This window comes from Hylobates moloch, unplaced genomic scaffold (genome assembly GCF_009828535.3).
Source record: "Hylobates moloch isolate HMO894 unplaced genomic scaffold, HMol_V3 SCAFFOLD_10, whole genome shotgun sequence".
In the NCBI taxonomy this organism is placed as follows: domain Eukaryota; kingdom Metazoa; phylum Chordata; class Mammalia; order Primates; family Hylobatidae; genus Hylobates; species Hylobates moloch.
Window position 1 is genome coordinate 50,534,935 of NW_026652285.1, and position 20,703 is coordinate 50,555,637.

Consider the following 20,703-nt stretch of genomic DNA (forward strand, 5'->3'; position numbering starts at 1 on the left):
TTTTACAAAGTCCATGCCATGTCAATCAACCAGTGGCCAGACGTTTCTAGAGAGCCTGAAATCCAAGACAACCGTGGAAGGACAGTCCCTACATTCTCCCTGGGGTGCTGCTGACTTTTAAGAGAAACCAGTGGCCTCCCCAATCTTTGAAAAAGGCCTCGTCAAGGCAAATCCAAACAAATTCTCCCCCAATTCCCTGTCAAACAGGTTTCACACTCAAACCCCAATGCAAAGGGAAGGGAATGTTAGATTCATTAGTTTAACACCAGCTAGGCAGGTACAGCTGAGGCTGAGCTGAAGAATAAACATTAGGAAATAAAGTTCTTTGATGGCAACACACCAGAGCATAATCTCCCTCTTGAGAACCCCTCCTTAGGCCCAGGCCTCCTTCTAGACATTCCCTGTGTGTGCCTCACAGTCACTCAGACCCCTACCGCCTCCCTGCTCAGACAAGAACCTTAGAAACAAAGAGAACATGAGGAATTGGCAGTAGTTCATGGTACTGGACAGACTGGAAGCTGGAGCTGGGCCGAAGGACATTTGAAATTCTGGGATTCCATGGGCTTATGCATCCTCAGGGCATTTGTCCCAGGGCTGCAGGATTCTGGAGCTTTGGCATTCTGGTTGCCGGCTGGTGGGACTAAATAAATTGCCCTTTTCTGTCTCCACTCTGAATTCTTCATGGTCATGGTCTTGACTCTTGATTTACAAAATGGGATACACCAAAGCAAGATGAGGGGGCTGGCTCTGCCTGTGACTACACACTTCTGTTCCCTGGGGCTTGTGGTCAGCCCCAGCAAAACATCAAGTGCTTAGCCTTACCCATGCACAGGAGGCTCTTAATAAAGGGCAGAGACCGTAATCCTCATCTTCATCCATCTCCCTCCGACCTTCCTAAGTGCCTGGGGGCTTACATGCCACCTCAAAAGAATGAAGAAATCTTGCCGATTCTCATCATTCATGATACCATATTTGCGAATTCACCTACTTGCTAAAACCTACTTGTCACCTCCAAATCAAACTGATGGCACTTTCACAGTCATTCTCCAACGTGTACAGAGCAGCAAAAAATCTAAGTCACCTGATGCACGTTTCCATCTGAGATCGAACAAGCTCTGGTGCTGTAAAAATTATTCTTCCTATAGTCTATCTAGTGGCCTGTGTTTGGGAATTTTCATCCTTTTTTTGGTGGCGATTTTGCTAAGATAGCACTTGATATGGTTTGGCTGTGTCCTCACCCTAATCACATCTTGAACTGTAGCTCCCTTAATCCCCATGTGTCATGGGAGGGAACTGATGGGAAGTAATTGAATCATGGGGGGGGGGGTTCTGTGCTGTTCTCTTGATAGTGAATAAGGCTCACAAGATCTGACGGTTTTATAAAGGGCAGTTCCCCTGCACACACTGTTTTGCCTGCTGCCATGTAAGACATGCCTTTGCTCCTCCTTCGCCTCCCACCATGATTGTGAGGCCTCCCCAGCCACATGGAACAGTGAGTCCATTAAACCTCTCTCCTCTATAAATTACCCAGTCTTGGGTTTATCCTTACAGCAGCATGAGAACAGACTAATACAGCATCGGAATATAGTGTGACCATAAGAATGTGACGGCCCTATGGGGAATGTACGTGTGTCAGATTAGCTTCCTTCAAGAGGACTCAAGATATAATCTCAGCTCATCCCCTAGTAGGGAGCTTTTGATGAATTTATCTGACCCTAAGGCCTCAGTTTCCTCATTGGTAAAATGAGGAGGGGAGGTGGGGGTGGTCTTTTCAACACTAGCAGTCTCTAGCTAAAGAACATATTTTTTAATTATAAAGCTTCATAAATATTTATTGTTGTGGACATTTTTTTCAAAGTATAAAGGCAAACACAGCCACTGTAGTCACTCTTTTCAGAGTGCTCTAAAGCAATCATCATAACTACACTTAGCTGAGGATGTAAAGGAATGCCATTATTGATAAAGAGATCTGTTCCTGGGATCCAGGGTGAGGCTGAAAATCTTGAGGATGACCAATGTGTAGGTCCCTCTCTCTTCTGTGAATCACACAGAAATATAACCAGGAAGAAAGCCTCAAATCAAAATAACCAGGAAGACAGCCTCAAAGGCAGTTACCCCCAAAAGATAATATTGCCCCAAACTTTTTTCTCCCTCATCACACACATGTTCATTAGTCACCCTGGGGCTCTGGACCGCAGGTTTTTCCTTTTGGGTGGACAAGCCAACGTGCAGCAAAGCTGCTCAGCCACTCTCCCAAGCAAGAACCCGAGATTCTTTGTTGTAATCAGGTGCATAAGGAAACCTGTTGGGGTCAGTGCAAAGTGTCTCTCTCCTTAAGCATCTCAAAGTTACACAGACATTTAACCAAGTCTCCTATTTCCTGTCAAAAAATCCCAACTGAGCAACCAGATGAGCACAGGTAGGTGGTGAGTGACAGATATTTGTGCAAAAATTAGATGTGGTCTCATGAAGTCCCCACAGCCCAGGAACATTTCACTCAATCTAGTGAGCTCCATGCTCACTATGAGCTGGTTTCGCACCGCACTCTGGGGGAAGCGGATATAACTCCACAGAGGCTGACTTGAGAGACACGATCCAGTAAGAGGCTGGACTGCTTGACCCAGAACCCCATAGAAATACACTGGTCCTGTCAGCAGGTCTGAGATAGATGTGTAGCCAAGTGACAAGCTCCAGTACAGCCTTAGGATTCACCAAAGTCACCCCTACTCATGTGACGTGTGAGGCAGACAGATTTGCCTTTAAGTAGCAACAAAGAATATCTGCACTCCAGATCTTGGTGGAGAATTTAGTCTCTCAGCCACCTAACTCTTACCAAATTTTGAAAGAAATGGTATCTATGGATGATTTTCCTGAAGTACACTCAGTCCAGTGATGCCTTTATAAGCATTTTCCAGAGTGGTATATTAAACAAAACACTACTCTACAGAACGTGGTACGTATCTTTTAAAAAAAGTTCCTTGATTAAATTAGTTTAGGACAAAGTCTGAAAAGGTTATCCAAGTTTTTTAACTGCAGAACTGCACACAATGTGTGTGTATGTGTGTATGTGGTGTGTGTATGTGTGTGCATGTGTATGTGTGTGTGTAGTGTGTGTGAGGTGTGTGTGTGTATGCATATGTATGTGGAAGTGTGTCCGTGGTGTGTGTGGAGGTGTATGTGTGTGTGGTGTGCGTATGTGTATGTGTGTGTGGTGTGTGTGTGGGTGTGTGTGTGAGGTGTGTGTGTGGGTGTGTGTGTGTGTGTGGAGTGTATGTGTGTGGTACATGTACTCCTCAGGGCAGGGATCTGCTGTGGTCTGAAAGTTTGTGTCTCTCCAAAATTCATACGTTGAACTCTCATCCCCAACGTGGAGGTATTAAGAAGTGGGACTTCTGAGTGGTAACTAGGTCATGAAGGTGGAGTCCTCATGAATGAATTTGTGCCCTTTTAAAAGAGGTCTGAACTGGGCACATTGGTTCATGCCTGTAAGTCCAAGGACACAGGAGGCTGAGGCAGGAGGACTGCTTGATGCCAGGAGTTCAAGACCAGCCTGGACAACATAGCGACACTCCTTCATCCCTAAAAACAAATAAACAAGTAACCAGCCGGGTGGTGTGTGCACGTGCAGTCCCAGCTACTTGAGAGGCTGAGGCAGCAGGATGGCGTCAGCCCAAGAGTTCGAGGTTACAGTGAGCCATGATCGCACCACTGCACTCTAGCCTGGGCGACAGAGCAAGACCCTGTTCCTGAAAAAATAAAAAATAAAAATAAAAAGAGGCCTGAGGGAGCTTGTCTGTCCCTTCCACCATGCGAAGACACCAAGAAGATGCCATCTCTGAGGAGCACACTCTCACCAGACAGTGCATCTGCTAGTGCCTTTATCTTAGACTTCTGCAGACTTCCCAATCTGCAGAACTGTGAGCAGTAAACGCTACCCTTTATAAATTACCCAGCCTAAGGTATTCTGTTATAGCAGCCTGAATAGACTAAGACAGATATTAGTCTCTTTTCTTCATTAACGTACTCCCATGTGCCTAGAATGGTGGTTCGCACATCAATATTCTTTGAATGAATAAATGAATCTTACCTGAAAATCTTTACATTCAATAAATACTGATAAAATACATTGAAGTCAAGGAGCAATATGCATTAACAAAATGCAACAGTTCATGAAAATGTGTAACTATGTGCACCAAACTCTTAACCAGTCACTTAGAAAGATAATCCACGTGTATGGTTGAAAAACAACAGCAAGAACAGCCCTGAAGCTACGACAGGATTCCTTCAACAAATGCAGCATTTAGTGAGAATTTATGGAACTGAGCAAACCTGAGCAATCATAAGCCTGCAGCCACCACAACAAATACAGCAACATGGAGTGGGGAGGCCCAAACATAGCACAGAGCTTTTTATATGCTAGTTTTATTACGAGTTTCCAAACAGCGGCTTTAGGATACACTACCTGCCAAATACAGACAGTTCAGTGGCAACTGGGGATCCATTTTCTCACAGGACAAAACTGCTCAGACTCCAGCCGATTCCATAGCTTGTAAAAGTCAGAAGGCTTGCTGCAGTTTCTGCTAATGCTCAGAAGTGAAAGCTTCATGATTCAGTATCTCTTCTCATTTGCACAGGCACAAAGCTCAGGCTCCTCGCCCGCTCCGTGCAGCATCCGATCTCGAAATCTTGGATTTCACAAGGAAGAACCGCATTGCCCAGCCTTCCACTGCCTGTGTAGTTCCACCCCACACCCCCTGCTCCCCTCTCTCTACTTCTCCTGAAGCTTTGGATTTGGTGGTTCCAAAGTCTTCACCGTTTGTTATAAAAGTGACTTCCCCTTTCCTCTAACACTAAGACATAAAGGTGGAAGTCTCAGATTCTACCCCTAAACTTGTGAGTCTGATCTACTTTTGTGAACCCCCTTTGTTGTTGGGTGGCCCATCATCCATTCTCTCTCCTTCGGGTTACAACTGAGCCTGGGAGAATAACCTTTCGCTCAATGTGTGCATCTTGGCACACCTGTTAATTCAGGTCTCCTGCTCTCCTGTGGCTAAGTGCCAGGCCACTCAGACTTTGCTGAGCTGTTGAACCTTGAGGGGAGTTATCTGATAATGGTGGGGACGGGGAAAAGGAACAGATGAAATTCTTTTATTTTGGTGGCTACAGGCCATCAGGATTTTTTTTTTTTTGGAAGTGAGACCCCAGGAGTTTTCAGGTTCCTGTCCATTCTGAGACTGTTTCTTCAGCCTGCTCCTTGATTCCATGACCTCACTATAGCCTTTCCATAAACTCTCTTCTGCAAATGTGAGTCAGTTTATTTCTGTTGCTTACAACCCAGAAACCTGACTGTCTGCCCCACCAGTAGAGCAAAGGCCTTTCTAATGGGAACAGTCAGGGTCAACGAAAAAAGTTGTTTTGCTTAGCATCCCCCATAAATGTTAAGTTTAGTTTGGGAAATGCCCTAGATGTTCTGGATTTTATTTCTGAATCTAGTCAAAGGCTGTGGATTCCAGCCATATGGTTTGCATTCGTTTTCTATTGCTGTGTAACAAATTGCCACAAACTCGGCAGCTTGAAACAATACCTTCTGATGATCTCAAAGTTTCTTTGGGTCGGAAGTCCAGGCAATGGTATAACTGGGTTCTCTGTGCAGGGTCTCACAAGGCTGAAATCAAGATGTTTGCTGGCTGTGCTCTCATCCAGAGCTCAGGATCTTGCTCCAAGCTCATTCAGGCTGATGGCAGGATCCAGATCCTCAGGACCGTAGGACTGAGGTCCCTGTTGTCTCATCAGCTGTCACCTGAAGGTCTCTCTCAGCTCCTATAGGCTGCCCTCAGTTCCTGGCCATGTGGCTGTCTCACAGCATGGCAGTATCCTTCTTCAAGGCTAGCAGAGACTCTCCTTCAACTCTAGATCTTCTTTAATGGGCTGATTAGGTCAGAACACCCAGGATCATCTCCTTTTGATTACTTAAAGCCACTGATTAGGGACTTCATTACATCGGGACTTCACTTTGTATATCCTATAATCTAATCGTGGGAGTGACAGGCAACACTGTCCTGCCCACACCCAAAGGGGAAGAGATTATGCAGGACGTGTACACCAGGGGGCGTGAATCTCAGAATTCTGCCCAGCACATGGTCTTGTTCCCAGTTCTCTGGGGAGTAAAACTACCTCTTACTTTTCCCTCGGCTTATATTTTTAAAGTGTCTACGATACCTCATATAGGGTTATTGTTAGGGTTACTGTCTCTGTTCACATGATGCCCCACATAAGGAATATATATTCTTGGAGTTAAGAACCAAGACCCATTATGCTTCGCTGAGAGACTGGTAGGTTTTGCCTGGTGATCCATAGGAATCACATGAGTGAACCTGATTCTCTTTTCACTTTAGCTAGTGGGAAGCTCAGAAACAAATATGTGGCTAAGTCTAAGTAACTGAGTAGAAGTTTATGAGTACTTGTATCTTACAATACCTGTGTTTCATTCCCCCACAAGCCCCTGCCCAGCCTCACTCTTTCATTTTAATTCAAAAACTTTTCTGGCACTGACTACTATTTTAAGGTAGATAGTCTTATAAGTAGCCTCTAATGTGTTGTATAAGGAAATAGGGTATACATAAAAATGAAATAAAATAATAATAATAGCCAATCCAAACAGAGCCATTATTGTGACCACCTAGTATAAGCATGATCACATATGATCTTTACAATCACTCCAGGAAATAAGATACTTTAATATCCTTATGTAATAGATAAGGAAACAGATGAGGCCTAGAGAAGATAAGAAGTACCAGAACAACCATTCAATTCCAAGCGTGCCTGACCAACAGAGCCTAGGCTGTTAACCATCACACCCTATTGATTTCAATACATTTACATTTTAAAGGGAGGAAACAGTGGGGACAGTTGGCTGCCTATGAAACTCTCCAGACTGGAAAGAGACCATTACACATGTTGTCAAGCCCAGAGGAATTGTTTTCTGCACACCTTGCCTGGCAAGTGCCCTTCTACAACGTAAAACAAAGTTCTCTGAAGTGCAGGACTTGAAAATAGCTAAACCCCGCTTGAAAGTAGAAAAGGGAGTTCCAGAAATAGAAGAAGGGCTTGGAAACAAGTAAGTAAGCATTTTCCTTGGTAAGTTATAAACAGGTGTAAGAGAATATCTGACTCCAAGACCCAAAAGCACGATGTGACTGTTTCCATATGGGAGACTTGTTAATATTCACCGTGGAACTGAGGAGTAAAGTATGTTCTTTCTAAAACAGAGTATGAAAAACTAGAGTTGATAAGACACATTCTGAAGGTACATCGCTGATGCCAGCCCACATTCTTTAACCCTACTCCAAAGGATATTATTTATACAATAAATATAATATAGTTATTGGAAAATGTTTATTATAGTAAAAATACAATATTTACAAAATAAATCAGCTAATAATTATTGTCAGAGGCTTACATCCATATCAATATCAATGTGATGTTTATGAAAAAAATAAACACGCTGACTAGTTTACGTACTTACGTAGGACCATAAATAGCCTTGACTAGGGACAGCCAGGACTTAGGTTTCATGCCTGTGACTCACTAGGATTCACTGTGACTCACGACGCCACGTAGTGGCAGCTTCCACAATTGCAAGTCCATTAACAGAAGCAAGACCCAGGGTGCTTACTTTATAAAGTTTCAGCCAGAGCGACGTAGCTAGGTTTTATCTTGAAGTCTGTTTCAGAGCTAATATGAAGGTAAGAACCCAGGCATTCTGACCCTTTGAGAGAGTGAGAGCAAGAGTGAAAGTGAGAGAGAAAGAGAGAGAGAAGGAGAGAGAAAAAGAAAGAGACTGAGTTAGAGTTTAGTGGAAGGCGCATCTTTGCTGCAACTTTTCAAGTTAGTAGACTATTATCACCAACACAAAATGCCCCTTGGGGGACTATGTTCTATAAATTCGAATTTTATTAGTAGTTCTTTGAAGTACATAAAAATTGACAAGAGAACTTCAGTTGCTTCCTGTAATTATAAAGTGAATGAGTGGTAAAGGGACTAAGCCCAATTGTGCATGCCCGTAAGCTTTCCATAGTACTCCATCAATGTCTTATAGACAGCTCTGTGTGATGGACCGGCAATGCCCTACCGGAGTGTGAGAAAGCAGCCAAGAGGGCAGCTGATTTCCCTTGCACACAAGGACACATGTGAGGTTGTCCTACTCTTTGCACTGAATTTAACTTCATGTTTCCAGCGACCACATTTCCCATTGACATGCCTTTTACTTCATAAGCACCTTCATCCGGGCTATAGACACCCTCACGCCCAGCCTGCCATGCTTTATAAATTTTCAAAATCCTGCTCCAATGATAATTCAAGTCTAGTTTTGCAGTAGTTCTCCCTCAACACCAAAGCTTACATATTTTTAAATAAAAAAGTCCCCCTTGGCTCGCAGAGAATCATCCAACAATTCCTTGCTCTGCTTTTTTTCTTTTTCTTTTTTCTTGGTGTTTCACTTTTTCCACTCTTTTCAATTGCTTGAAAAACTCTTAAGCACACCAAAACAAATATTTGGGTCACAGCTTGCTTTAATGGTGTGCTTTTGAAATGGCGGTTTTAATCCTGGATGCATTTTTGGTTGTTGTTTTCCTTTTGTAGTGATAGCCCACAGGCATTTCTGCCTGGGATCGGGATCATAATGAGGGGAACAGGGCACTCCAGATTTCCCAAGGGCCTGCTTATTAACACCCCAGCCTTGCGTTCCTCAGAGCATATGTCCTGGCTTTCCTCTAGATGGCACTATGGAGCAGAGGCGACTGTCAGGGACCCGCATCTTCCTCTATCAGCCACTACCCACTTCTCTGCAGGTGAAACTAGGCCCAAGTGCACAGCTTTGAAGGGGAAAAGAAAGTCTCCTGGGAACTCTTTGCAGCCTGGGGAGAATGTGGAAGCAGTGGATGTTCTGTCTGGGTAGCAGTGTGGCGGGCTAGGAATGGGCTGGCCACGCGCGCCTGAACCTGCGGTGGGTTTCTGATGGATTAGTGACTGGTGAGAAGACCCCATCACAGTGGGGCACAGTTAGCGAATTTAGTTAGCCCAGATTTAGTTAGCCCAGATATCAAAGTCTCATCAGAATATGGTTGCCAAATAAAAATACAGGACATCAGTTAAATTTGGATTTCGGATAAACAGCAAATGTTTTTTTAGTATAAGGATGCCCCACGTATTTCAAAAGAACTTGCACTGAAGTCTCTTCTCAATTTAGTGTACTGTTTTCCTAGAGTAAAGATACTAAGGAAATCTGTGCACTTTTGTATCAGAGATTGTTTATCAACATCGAGGGCTTTTCTCTGGCTTTCAAAGCAAATTTGGCCTTAGCAGGGCTACATCCCGAGGGGACACAGCAGAAATCAGTGCCCATTTACTCCTCAACAGTATCTCTACTGTGCTTTCCAGAGTTCCACAAAGTCCACCTCTCTGCAGAACCTAAGCTCCTTTTATCACAAGCTGGAGGGGGGTTTGTCCTCTTCTCCCCCTTACCCAAGACTCTAGCCCCACCTCCTCATGGCACTGTGTCACCGACAATAGGTCATCGCCCTCCGTCCCTCGCTCATGATAAAAAATAAGGGACATACGTAACAATGTGAATGTACTTCATGCCACTGAATTGTACACTTAAAAATGGCTAAAGTGGCTGGGCGTGGTGGCACGCGCCTGTAATCCCAGCTACTCAGGAGGCTGAGGCACAAGAGTCGCTTGAACCTGGGAGGTGGAGGTTGCAGTGAGCTGAGATCACGTCACTGCCCTCCAGCCTGGGTGACAGAGTGAGACCCAGTCTCAGGAAAAAAAAAAAAAAAAGAAAGAAGGCTAAAATGGCAAATTTTATGTTAGGTATATTTTACCACAATCAAACATAAGGAGCAGGGGGATTGTCTTACTGTAAGATTGCCTGCAGCTCAGCCCAAGCCCAGCCTGCCCTCATCTCAAAGTCTTCTCCAGTGCCCTCCTGCCTGGGGAATCCAGGCAAAATGATGCCTGGCCTTGCCTCCTGTCTGCTTCCATGTGCTCTTTCCTGGGCAGTGTGCAGACCCAGGATGTCTCCCTTTGCAACTTCCTCCCCCACATATGGCCCCAGGCACCGCCTCTTGCCTCAGGAGACCCCACTGCTCTCAGGCCCTCATCTCCAAGGTCCCACCCGCAAGCTCTTTCCTGAGCTCTGCACTGTCAGTCCCACTTGCAGGGGAGGCTGGGCCCATAATTTCTGCTATTTATGAGCTATTAGCAATGTCTGATCCCTCAACAATTTCATTTTTTATTTTCCAAATGTCAAATGAGCTTCTCAGCAGCCAAGCATAATAATGTGTCCTTATTTGACCCCAAACTCCCCTGACTTCCAGGTACAAGGCTTTCTCACAGCCCATGGGGCCTAGAAAGTGCCTTATATCCTCCTGGCATCTCTCGCCCAGCCTCTGCCAGGCATTCTGTGCCCTGCCCATCCTGCTACCCCACTGTGGCTGGGCAGAGGAGACCGGTTTGTGTCCTGGTGCGGGCACCAATGGGTCTCGTGGATCCCCTATAGCTCCCTGCACTTCTCATGGACAAGTTCATTTCCCTCTCTGCTTTGGTCTTCCTGTTCTTTTTCTCCCATCCTCCAAACCTCCCATCAGAAAAATTCCTCCCAACTAGTGAGCTGAATCGTGTCTCCATCAAATTATCTCCTCCTGGAACCTCGGAATTTAACCTTACTTGGAAAGAGGGTCTTCGCTGATGTCATTGAAGTACGGATTGAGATGAGGTCACGTTGGATTAGGATGGACCCTAAATCCAATGAGAGTGTCTATAAGAGACAGAAGAGGACAGAGGGAGACACAGGGCGGAGGCCGATGTGAGGATGGAAGCAGAGATTGCAGTGTTGTGTCCGCAAGCCGAGGAATGCCAAGGGTTGCCGGCCACCAGCAGAAGCTGGGAGAGAGGCATGGAAAAGATTCTCCCTTGGAGGTTCCGGAGGGAACCAGCCCTGCCGACACCTTGATTTCTGACTGCTGGCCTCCTGACCTCTGAGAGAATAAAATTCTGTTGTTCTAAGCCACTCAGTTTGTTAAGACAGCCCCAGGAAATTAATTCATAAACCAATTGGCAAAACTCTGGACAGATGGGGACCAATGACTGAGCCTTGGCTGGGAGGGCGTCTGCAAGCAACTGTGATGGACTAGAGTCCCTGCAGGTCCTCACAGGAGCTCCTAGGAGAGAAAGGGGTGTGGGGACAAGGATGCAGGAAGCAAAGGGAAAGAAATGAAGGGGCCAAAAAAGCATCTTTAGCCAGACCTGCCCCCTGACTACACCTCGGCTATGGGGGATGGAAAGGGTGCGCCCAAGAATGAAAAGAACAAAGTACATTATCACCAGCACAGGCTGTGGGGCGTGGATGGAAGAGCAGGGGCCAGGTCCAGTGTCATTGACTTTGTTTTTTTTCGTAAATTGGATTTATTTATAGCACCTCTCCCTTACAGGTCTCACCGAAAAACCAAACCAAATCAACCCAGTGGGATCACAGACGTCAAGGGCTCAGAAAATAAAGTATAAAGTTAATTTGTTCACCCTAAAGCTGTTCTCTAACTCAATTTATCTAAGGGAGACAGTTCCATTAGCTGTGATAAGTGGCAGATATCTAGCCTTCACTCATGCCGATCAGTCACTGAATGATGGGCCTTCATGAGTCCCAGGTGGGTCCCCAGCAGGCTCTCACCAGGCCCCCGCGGAGGGCTGCAGGGGGTGGCATCCGCTGTGAGTGCTGCAAAACTTGGCTGTCCAAAGTGAGCTCCTCAGACCAGCCACAGTGCACCAGCACGGGAGCAAGAGCGTTTGCTAACAATGCAGAATCTCAGCTCTCATCCCAGGTACTGACTCTGAAGCTGCGTCTTAGCAAGATCTCAGGTAGTTCATTTGCATTATTAACATTGAGAAGCTCTGGAATAAAACATGGGCTTGGCCTCAACAGTGATTCTTAAAACATCCCTCTAGAACAAAATTATTATATTCTAAAAAGTAAAAAACAGGGCTCAGAAAGCTTGGGCAACTTGCCTGGTGTCACACAGCTTGTAAGCAATTGGGTGGGATTCCATCTTTGATTCCAAATTCATGTTCTTAGCCTCGCTCACCGTCTTTATCAGAAGGGGTAAATGACAACACGGGGATCCTATATCATGATCTTATATCATAAGGATCAATTAGGAAGTAAATCATGATGGATACAGTCCTTGTAGCTTTATACTCACTTTTATTTTAAGGTACTGGCAATATATACCCCCCCCCCCCCGCAAACATGCTTCTCTTAAATCAGCATGCGTTTACTGTTAGAATTTCTTGAACAAATAATAGTATCCCAGCAAACCATCTTTCCCTAAAAAAGGCTCAGTGCTTTCTGATATTCTCCTGAGCAAGAGTAAAAGCCAAAGAACATATATATTTTGTGCTTTTTAATCTTGGCACACAATATATAATAAGCACACGCCTTATTGTGTGCTCTAAGAATGTATGGATTCCTCTCTTTTATATACTTGCTTTCTATGTGCTTTTTTGTTGCTGTTGAGAAACTGCTATTGGGGGTCAAGGCAAGAGGTGGGTGTATTAAATCACATGGTTGCTACTGAGGGCTTTTAGGCTGAGACCACTCGTCCAGCCTGCATAGACGAGATTTTCTGAGTATGAACATGAGCTTAGCAGCATGATTAAGGCTTCTCTTGACTACTGAGAAGTAAATTTTATCTGGAAACCGACATTTTCATCAGATGTTCACCAGTCTTTGCCCTGCAGCTCTTTGTCCCTGGGCATGTGTTCAGCCAGACTCGGCAGCTGTGACTCTCAGACAGTTCTTTTCCTCTGGGAGATCTCTGGGGCTCAGGGGAGGTTGCTGGAATACCAGTGAGGGGGGAATCCTGCTGTGGTCACAGGCCCAGTGGCTCTTGCCTGGGAGGCTGACGGTACGCTCCCCCTTTCCTGGTCCTTTCTCCATTCTCCCAACTTCGGTTAGAAATGACTTAGCTCAGGCTGGGTGCAGTGGCTCATGCCTGTAATCCCAGCACTTTGGGAGGCTGAGGTGGGTAGATTACGAGGTCAGGAGTTCAAGACCAGCCTGGCCAAACTGGTGAAACCCCATCTCTACTAAAAATACAAAAATTAGATGCTGGGTGTGGTGGTGGGTGCCTGTAATCCCAGCTACTCGAGAGGCTGAGGCAGGAGAATCGCTTCAATCCAGGAGGTGGAGGTTGCAGTGAGCTGAGACGGAGCCACTGCACTCTAGCCTGGGTGACAGAGCAAGACTCCATCTCGGGGCAGGGGGTAGGGGGGTGGGAAAAGGAATGACTCAGCTCATCCTTTCTGCCCCTCAATCCCTGACTCTGTCATCCCCTCTCACCACCATCCCTGCCTCACCTTTTCGGGTTCAGGGAGAACTGGCAGCTTTAAACTTCTCCCCAGGGTCCCCAGATGCCCAGTCACCAAGTTCCTCCACCAGATCTGCTGCACTTAAGTCTTCTCTTCGGGGCTCCGTGCCTCTCCAGCAGAGGAGTAACCCACTGGAATTCTCTCTTCTAAGGTGTCTCCAACCCAAGGGTAATAAACAACTCAAGGGTAATAAACAACTTGGGTAGGCAGCACAGATTAGGAGAGGGGGTGTCAGATCACTAAGCTCTGATCTTGATCCTCTGCTGCGAATGCGAAGCGCACCATTTCCAAATACAGAGTCCTACTGGATCCCCATTGGATTTCAGAGCAAAAGTGACAGTGGAACGTGGGAATCTAAAAACTCCCACACCAGTAAGTAGACCTCCTTTGCTCTCTGGGTGAGGAAAGATACTAGGAGTCCCCATCACAATCAGATGCGGCAACAGTGCATCTCAAACAGCTGACACACTTCAGGCAATGCCAATAATAATTCTCTACTCAAGACAGCCAAGAACCAGAGCTGCTCATAAAAAGCCTGGAATCAGTGGATGTCACTTAAAAAAAGAAAAAGACAAATGTTGTATTATATGTGGACCAGTCAGTTCTCAGACAGATGCTAACCTTTGCTTTTAAAAATCTCCCAGCCCGGGGTAGGACCAAGGCCAAGGGGATTAAATCTAAGAAAATGGACCTTTATCCTTAACCTTTAGTTTTTAACTCCAGCCAAACATTTCTGTCATTTAGAAAGTGTGATTAACTTTCAGATAAGTGTTTTTGTTCCTTCAGCAAAGAACACATGTAGTTTCTCAACCAGTATCAGCAGCAATGAGAAATGCCTCAAAAATAATTATTTGGCTTCCATTTCAGGAATGGGTGGTGGCAGAATCATGCCAGGTTCAATAGGTCAATACCCCAGGAACCCCCACCAAGGACAGGAAATATTGGGATAGGAGAGCAGCTTGGAAGTTGGACAGAACCAGGCTGATGGCTGAAATTTAGAAGGAATCTTAGGGCTCTCTGGCTTATGTGAGTGAAAGTGAATGTATGGATTCCTCTCTTTTATATAATTGCTTTTTACATCAGCAAAGAAAAGAAAGAGAAATATATAGTTATAGTGCCTTTTATCATTACTTACATAATTACCTTTGCTGGAACTGGTTTGTTGTTGTTGTTTTTGTTTTTTTGAGACAGGGTCTCGCTTTGTTGCCCAGGTTGGAGTAGAGTGGTGTAATCTCAGGTCACTGCAACCTCAGCCTCCTGGGCTCAAGTCATTGCCCTACCTCGGCCTCCAGAACAGCTGGGACTATAGGTCCTTGCCACCAAGTTTGGCTAATTTTTGTATGTTTTGTAGAGATGGGGTCTTGCCATGTTGTCCAAGCTGGTCTTGAACTCCTAGCCTCAGGCAATCCACCCACCTCGGGCTCCCAAAGTCCTGGGATTACAGGCATGAGCCACTGTGCCCGGCCGTGTGTGTGTGTGTGTGTGTGTGTGTGTGTGTGTGTGTGTTAAAATGTGGATTTGAGTTACCTTTTAGCATCACTAACTTTTAACCTGAAGACCATCTTTAAGTATTTCTTTCTTTCTTAATCTAGGGATATTCTTATTTCTATTTCATTTTTAAAAGCAATTTTTTGAGATACAATTCCCATACCACACAATTCATCCATTCAAAACACACAAGTCAATGGTTTTTAGAATATCCAAGGAGTCATGCCACCATCATTATGATCAACGTTAGAACATTTTGATCACCCCTCCAGAAAACCCCGATACCTATTAGGATTCTATGGGTTGAATTACATCCCTGCAAAAAGATATGTTGAAATCTGAATCCCCAGTACTGGTGAATGTGACCTTATTTGGAAACAGATCTTTTCAGATGTAATCAAGTTAAGATGAGGTCACTTGGGTAGGCCTTATTCTAATATAAGCAGTGTTTTTTTAAGAAGAGGGAAACTTGGACACGGACACACAGAGAGGAGAATGCCATGTGAAGCCAGACACAGACACAGAGGGAAGACGGAGGCAGAGATTGGAGTTACGTGGCCACAAGCCAGGAAACTCCTGGGATGCCAGAAGTTGAAAGAGGGAGGGAAGAAGCCTCTCCTAGAGGCTTTAGAGGGAAGATGGCTCTGCCCACACCTTGATTTTGGACTTCTAGCTTCCAGAACTATGAAAGAATACATTTCTATTGCTTTAAGCCACCTAATTTGTGGTACTTTGTGATAGCAGCCAGATACTCCCCCTTTTCCTAGCCCTGGGCAGCCAATAAGACAACCTCTGTCTCTACGAATTTGCCTATTCTGGATGTTTTCTATGTCGGAAACCACACAACACGTAATCCATTGGGATTGGCTTCTTTCCCTTAGCTTAATGTTTTCCAGGTTCCTCCCTGCCGTAGGGCATGTACTTCATCTCTTTTTATTGCCAAATAATATTCCATTGTAGGAAAATACCACATTTATTTATCTCCTCCTTCGTTGAGGCCATTTGGACTTTTTTACACTTTTGGCTATGAGCATTCAAATACAAGTTTTTGTGCAGGTGTGTATTTTCATTTCTTTTGGGTATATGCCTAGGAGTAGAATTGCTGGGTAATTCTATGTTGAAGTTTTTGAAAGGACTGACAAACTGTATTCTAAAGCAGTTGCCCCATTTTTTATTCCCACCAACAATGTATGAGGGTTGCCTTCATTTTCAAAACATAGGTTTTCTACCTTTGCTTGATATAGGATTTTTTTTTTTTTTTTTGAGGTCTCAGCCTTCTAAGCTCAAGCAATCCTCCCATCTCAGCCTCCCAAGTAGCTGGGAACACAGGTGCATGCCACCACACCAGGCCAATTGTTAAAATGTTTTATACAGACGGGGTCTTGCCATGTTGCCCAGGCTGGTCTTGACCTCCTGGGCTCAAGCAATCTTCCCACCTTGGCCTCCCAAAATGCTGAGATTACAGGCATGTGCCACCAGGCTGGGTAATATAAGATTGTTGATTGACTTTTTTCATTGCCTCTGGCTTCTATTTTTCCAATGGGAATTCTGCTATTAATTTGATTAGGGTTCCCTTGTGCATAATGAGTAGTTTATCTCTTGCTTCTTTCAAGATTTCTCTTTCACTTTGACTTTCAGCAGTTCAACTATAATGTGTCTGGGTGAATGCATATGGCTTTCTTTGCATTGATCCCACTTAGATTTCATGGAGGTCCTTGGATGCTTCGATTAGTGTTTTTCATCAAATCTGGCAGGTTTTCAGCCATTATGACAGAATATTTTTTTCTATTCCTTTCTCTGGTCTTGTCCTGCATTCCATATGCAAATATTGGGGTGCTAAATGGTGCCCCATGTTGATCTGAGACCCTGCTTCCTTTTCTTTCTTCTTTCTGTTCTTTAGAATGCATAATCTCTCGTTATCTCTCTTTAAGTTCACACTAATTTTTTCTTCTGTTAGCTCCAATCTACTACTGAGCCTCTCTAGCAAGTTTTTAATTTCAGTGATTGTACATTTCAACTTCAAAATTTCCACTTGGTTCATTTTTATAATTTCTATTTCTATGTGTTCGGTCATTGTTGTCAGTCTGTTGCTTAATTCTTTAAAGATGGTTTTCTTTAGTTCTTTGAATATATTCATAATAGCTGCTTTAAAGTTTTTGTTTGCAAAGTTCAACCTCTGGGGCCTTCCAAGCCTGTTTTTTGTTTGTTTGTTTCCCTTTCCTGTGCATAGGTCACACTTTGTTATTTGTTTGCATGACTTAGAGCTTTTTGTTGAGAACTGGACACTTTAGATAATACATGGTAGCAACTCTATGTACTTATCCTTCCCTCCCCTCTTCTCTCTCTCGTCTGAGTTTGTTGTTTGGTCATTTGTTTGTTCGTTTAGGGACTCTGCGTGACTAACTCTGTGATGTCTATTTTCCCAACCATATGGAGCCTCCGAAGTCTCTGCTTGGGTGTTTCTTCCCTTCACTTCCTAGAGGCTGGCCCCTGAGTCAGCATAAACCACTTTTTGATCAAAGGTTGTGCTTAAGCCCTCTCAGCCAGTTAGGTTTCTTTGCCTTTTACCACTGTGTGTGTGTGTGTGTGTGTGTGTGTGTGTGTGTGTGTGTGTCTTGGAGACTGCTTTCACATTTCAGGGAGTTTACAGTTTTGCTCCATGTTCAGCCAGGGACTAGTAGCTCAGAGCATCTCTTTCTGGGCACTCCTGAGGGGGTGCAGAGTGGGGCAGGTGCCCAGCTGTTCAGATCACCAGGATGAGTGTAATTTTTTAAAGTCTGGATTCCTAGGAGTCACCTCTGGGTCAGAGTAGCTTGCTGAGCCGGGGTTTGCTCTGAGGTCGTGCTTATGCCCTTTGAGTCTTCTCGCAAAGTCGTCCAATAAATCTACATGTTACTGATGGATCTATTTGGCTTGGAGAATGCTTTCCAGTCTAACCCATGACCCTCTCTGATTGTTCCTGAGTGAATACAGCCTGTGTACACCACGCTTCTGAAGCCCTTGGGGTGAACATCATCTCAGGAAGGGTATTCTGGGCTGTCTCTTTCCAATCTGCCATGTTGCATGTGGCTACTAGATTCATGGAGCTACCAGCCCCCACCCCTTACTTGCTCACCACCAACATGTCTACTGTGAATGAACTTAGGCAAGAACTGCTTCATGCTGCTTTCCAATAAAGTTACTCCTCTGGCAGAACTGCGGAGCTCTCCTTTTTTTTTTTTTAAGACTAGTCAAGTGCAATGGAGCTCTCCATTCCCATTCTTATGACAACCTGCATCTCACTTTAGATAGAACACCCAGCCACTACACCAGAGCTGGGAGCAGGGACAATGGCCCATTTCTGTAGTGAAACTTCTGCTCTACAAGTGGGCACTGTGTGTTAGCGTGGGGGAGGGAAAAAGTTGAGAGTACTTGGTTTTCTTTTCTTGCCCCCTCTTGGCATAAAATTTTCATCCATTAAGGACACTCAGGGGCCCCAGATTTGTCTTGACCTATCATGTCTGAATCAAACCCCTTGACCCACAAGTAAGCTCTAAGTGGGGAAAAGATCTTCTCAGCCACACTTGCCTAAAATAGCACTTCCACAACTCAGGGCTAGAGGGTGTGAGATACACTGGCAGCCTGCCCCTCTCAGAGGGGTCCTAGACTAGGAGCTGGGGAGTGGAGAGAAGCAGCCCCCATCTTCTTGGCCACATCTTCCTGGATAGACCTTCTATCACATGGACATGGGGGCAGGGGCATGAGAATGAGTCATGGCTCAAATGCTACCAACTCTTAATGCTGTTACTGGCATATAGTAGATTTTCTTGAATAAATGTTTTTCCATTTGCTGTATGCTTTTAGGACAATTTCTAGAGGCTTTAAATAGTTGTTTATAATTTTTACCAGTTAAATGGCTGTTTCACTGGAGAGAGGGTCTACCAAAACCCTCACACTGCCATTCTGAAGGTCTGAAATCTTTCCTTTTAATCAGACATACACAGGTCGATCTAATTCTCTTTTCGGTCACCGTCTAAAACATCCTTCAAGATCTGAAGTGGCCATCCTGTCCTTGTGTTGTGTTTGCTATATAGAGTAGACATTTATAATATTTATTAATATTTCAAGAGTTTCTCTCTTTCCAGGAATGTGGGACTATTATCTTCCCCTGTGCTTCTTGAAGTTGGTGTGACTATGTGATCTGATTTGGTCGACATAATGTGAGAAGTTTGTCACTTCCAAGCAGAATCATTTAATTGCTGCTGCATGCTTCTCTATCTTCTCTTCTCTGTTGCAACAAATCCTGGAGCCTTGTGATGATTATAAAATGGGAACATCTTTGTTATCCCAGGTCCTGCGTGGTAACTGTGTGAAGCACAGCCCTCACCCCTGTGGCTGGACATGTTGCATGAGCAAGAAATAAATCTTAGTTGTTCTAGGTCACTGAGACTTGAGTATTGCTTGCTTCTCCCGCATATCCTAGCCTATCTCAACCAGTAAGAGTGCTGTTTTTAAAACTCTCAACACAAGCAGCACATTTTTGTGAATTTCAGCAGCCCTTAGCTAAAGTCAGTTTCATCTTTTGATGTGTGTATAAGATCAATGTTCCTTAGCAAGTCCACAAGGTGCTGCATGATTTGTGCCCTGCCAACCTGTTAGTCTCAGGTCCCTGTAGGATGCTTTACCTCCTCATTTCCTCTTTTGTTATATGGAGCTGCATGAGGCTCCCACCCCCATAAGTACTACCAGTTCCCTCTCTTCATTCTTATGAGACCTATCATTCATCTATCCAGACTTAGCATGTGCCCTATTCTTAGGGACAAGGAAAGCTGGGAGAGGAGGGTGGGGTGAAGAGAGAATAAATGAAATATCGCATTCATATATAAATTGTTTTGCCAAGAGGGAGGGCCCAGAAATAGTCCTAGGATAAACTATGCTAAAAAAAAAAAAAAAGAACTTTCCAGACAAATTAATGTAAGAATCAATTGTAGTTTTACACACTACTGTTATTGTGTCACCCTAAAATTAATTAAGACAAATTGCTTACAAGCACATATCAAAGTTTTATACTCTCTACAAGAAAAGACAACCAAAAAAAAAAAAAGTCTGGTTAAAGATTATGATTAATCAGTCAGTTGGGTGGACAACCCTAACTTCCCAGAAGTTCTTAATCATTTAGGAGTATCAAAAAATCACCCAAGCATTTAATCAGGAATGTGAATTACTTCCCAGAAAGAGACCGTGCATTACATCATGCAGAAAGCTCTGCTGCAGACCAGGTTTGGACAATTTTTCTTTCACAGAAGGCTATAAAGAGACAGTCTTGGCATGGTTGGTTCTGGTTCACTCATCAGTTTTCAGCATTCCTGGGTTTTGTTTTCATTCATTCAAACATGTATTGAATACCTATCAGATGACTAGATGCTGATGTTATAAAAAGAAAGCCTCTGCCCCTTTGGGAATGATGGACACGTGCATACATAATTTTGTAAAAAAGCAAAACTGCACCTTGGTATGTTTGGGAGGCCATATGAGTGATGTTGAGGAAGCAGGTCTGCTTGGACTCATAGTGACATCAGGGAAAAGGAGGAGTACAGAATATGCTTAAAGATGAAATACTTCTGTTTTGGACAGCAAGGAGTTATCAGGGCATCCAGTAACCTCCCCATCCTCTGGAGGCAGAGAATGCTCACGTGTACAGAATAGTCATGGCATGTTCAGGATGTTCACTGACCTTCCAGGTGGGGAGGACTGGGGTGGAGAGACAGTGGCCTGTGGGGCTAAGGAATCTGGATGGAGTCCTGAGGACAT

The 20,703-nt window shown here is 44.5% G+C and overlaps 1 protein-coding gene and 1 long non-coding RNA gene across 2 annotated transcripts in view; one reads left to right on the forward strand and one right to left on the reverse strand.

The window, feature by feature from the left end:
- GNA14 (G protein subunit alpha 14) overlaps positions 1-20,703 on the reverse strand; it is a 227,156-nt gene that overhangs the window by 25,977 nt on the left and 180,476 nt on the right. The window lies entirely within an intron of this gene.
- The window catches only part of LOC116475177 (uncharacterized), a 79,432-nt gene that overhangs the window by 1,720 nt on the left and 57,009 nt on the right, over positions 1-20,703 (forward strand). The window contains exon 2 of the long non-coding RNA XR_004249839.1: positions 6,890-7,117. This is a non-coding gene — a long non-coding RNA (uncharacterized LOC116475177). The remainder of the gene's footprint in view (positions 1-6,889; positions 7,118-20,703) is intronic.